This window comes from Eufriesea mexicana, unplaced genomic scaffold (assembly GCF_001483705.2).
Source record: "Eufriesea mexicana isolate 0111107269 unplaced genomic scaffold, ASM148370v2 scaffold562, whole genome shotgun sequence".
Taxonomy (NCBI): Eukaryota; Metazoa; Arthropoda; class Insecta; order Hymenoptera; family Apidae; genus Eufriesea; species Eufriesea mexicana.
The window spans coordinates 312,629-316,044 of record NW_016908714.1 but is presented as its reverse complement, the minus strand read 5'-3'; positions in this window follow the sequence as shown (position 1 = coordinate 316,044).

Here is a 3,416-nt window from a genome sequence, read left to right as displayed (position 1 = left end):
TTATTATATATAATAATAGTAATAGTAATAAATTAATTATTATAAATATTTTAATTATTATCAAATCATAAACAATCATTTCAAAAAGTCCTTAAGATAAAAATTACTATGTTGTACTATATTACATATATAATTCATGGCATTTTCTCATCATGTCGAAAGAAAAGTACTAGTTAAAGTTTAATGAAATAAAATATCGAATATATAATTGAAACTTATCAAATTAATCGAACTTTTGAGGATATTACGCTAATGCATTTTTAGTGTATATGCTATATACATTCCTTGTTAAATTCATTGCGTTATAATTAACTTAGACACCGAGTGGAGTGGAAGCAGCCTTCGCGTTTAAGCCTCGGCTGAATGCACTTAGGAGATTTCAAGATTGAAACGTGACCGAATAATAGGCGAAATTTGAATACGGGTTTAATATCGAAACTGCTAAGGGGGTCATTCGTGTAGTCGCGGACCATTGAAAATCAGTCACATTATTCACTGTTGACTATAATGCGACGAAGCTCGATGATACAAAGCTCAGATATTACACCGCATGTTAGGACGTAAAGGTATTTAAACTGAAGATACATCGAAGTGATAGTGTTCTTGGTTCTCAGAGAAATTTACTAATATTAATTAGCCAATTTTAACATTAAAATTACCGAAGAATTCATAACGGTTTATTTAAAATATTTCATTATAGCAATTGTTAAAAATTTTTCATAAAATTATTAAGCTGCTTTTGACACGATTAATTCTAAATTTGATTCAGAGAGAAAATACGTGATTATGTATAGCTATTTATTTTTAACATAAAATGTCCATTTATGTATAGCATATTTAGCTATGTATATATATTACAAGTTGGAAGTTTCAGTATAATACTAATATTTTAAGAAATTGAAATGACCGATTTTATGCATGTAAAGATATCACTTTTTTAATTTAAAAAATTTTAATAGTAGAATTTGCGTGTATTTTAAATAGGTTCAAGTGCAGAAATACTATACCTCTATGCAAAGAATTAGTATTTATAATTCTGAATTTATCAGAACGTATTATTAAATACTGTATTTTGTTATTTATTCGTCTATAGGGATAAATTATTGATCGAAAATTTTTATTTCTGCGCAAAGCTGGAAAATGTAATACCCAATGATAGATTTAATACTAACAGCCAAAATCCTTTGTCGGCAAACAATCGATTTCTGGGTGCAGACGTTCTTAAGCCGATTTTACAGGTACAAATCCCTTTAATTGAAGGTCTCATTAGTAATTGAAAACGTTGATTGAAAATTCTGTCTATATGTTGGCTATTCGTTATTGATTGGCATTTATTAGGTTTAGAAAATTATTGATACACGTATTACATCTTCTTCAAAATTTGTATCTGAAATTTCTAATTCAGCATTTAAAGATTTATTTTGATAAATTGAGCAATCGAAAAATGGAAATATAATTTTAAAAAATTTCTTTAACAACATATTTCATGTTAACTTAAATAATTGAATTTCCCAGTACAAAATTCATAAAGATATTTGTGGTATAAAAGGAAAAATTTGAAAAAGATGAAAAGAGATTTTTAATCCAAGAAATATTTTACAAATTTATTAAATTTAAAGATATAAACATTGCAAGGAAATAAATATTATCTAGATATGATCTCTGTATTATCTACTATATAAGAAACAGACTATTATCTAGAAAGAAATAAAAAAAAAAGATCTAATTAAAAAATTAATGGTTTCATTTAAGTTGCAAGAAAATTGTAGATCTGGATTAACCAAGTTACATTCTCCCTCTAATATTTTTAATTCGCTTAAATTTCCGAAAAAAAGAAATAAAAATAAAAATGAAATAACGCTATGTAAAGAATATAAATAACTTGGAAATTAAAAATATAATTTAAGTTACGAGAAAATTAGAAATTTTAATTAATGAAATTACAGACTTCTTTTACCATTTTAACAATTTTAACGCGTTTAATGTAACAAGAGATAGGATTCCAGCATCCTTCGTGCGTTTCGCTTATTAGACGAGATTAATATCAAAGTTTCCACCGGCACGTTATAGTGAATGAAAAGTAGTTGGATTTGCAGAAGTTAAGCGCATATTAATAGCCATTTTGCGTCTAACAAGTTTCACGTAACGAACATTCAGATGCTTCCATACTGCTGGGAATCGTAAAGAGTTGCTGCCACTTATAGCCCATGGCGTCGAAACACAATCGCTTTATTTCGGCTTGACTAAATTTCCCGCTTCCAACTCACTCGTTTGCTAGACAGTTATGTTTACGCACGGCGAAACTTACGGAACTTAACTAAATTAACTAGTTAACGAGTAGATTATGCACACGACATTTAACTGCCAACTCGCACGGCGGGCAGACTTATAGTTTTCCATAGTAAACTACGAAGTAGCCTGTGGAACATCTCTTAAGTTCAAATATGGAGTTCTGCGCTATTACCTCGGTTTAATGAAATAAGCTTAGACGAAACACGATTGCCTTGAAACGCGTTTTAAGCAGAACGTTGCACGAGAGACCGATACACCGAACATAACCTCTTTCGCATCGACGCACTGTGGCATCGGTGCATCGAAAAGCGCCAAAAAATCATTTTAAAAAATTTGTTTCAAAGATAAATGTTTACCAATAGTTAACTAGGACCGTGGAGCATGATGTAGTACCATTTTTGTTCACATTTGCACATTTTTAACATCACTACGCGAGTTTGAAGAAGTCGAGTTGCATATTACGTGAAACAGTTATCCTTTCTTATAAATGCTATGTCCATTATAATTGAACGGTGAATGATACAATGAAATTTACATAGTATACCTTTAAATTCAGCAAGGTTTTAAATTTTTGTTTGAAATGCTTTTTTAGTTAAACCGATTTGAATGTTTTTAATTTGCGTTATGCCTTTTCGTTACCCATTTAGCAATATTCAGTGTTCATTCGTATGACATCTTAAAGTTCCAAGTCTCCCCTTAATTTTACAAAAAGAATTAGCTGTAACTATCTGAAATTTCGGAAGGTATGTAAATAAATAGTTGCTCTGGTTAGGTTAGGTTAGGTTGGGACTACATAAAATTGAATATTACCAATTTAACTTATTCCTGTATAATGAACAAGAAATTAAATGTTACTTGAGTATATAATAATATAATTTAACTAATAATTAATTAATAATTAAACTAATAATTAATTAACTGGGAATATAAATATTCCTTGCGTGTAGCATATTTTTCTATTATTTTTCTCTTATTTCGGAATATATTCGTATATTATCTGCTTTATTAGTATTTTAATTATAAACTAGGCTTCGAAACACGCCAGATTTTACATTTTACACAATTCTTCATTTTAGCCAAAAAATCACGCATTTTTAGAAAAACTCACATTTTTCGAAAATTGT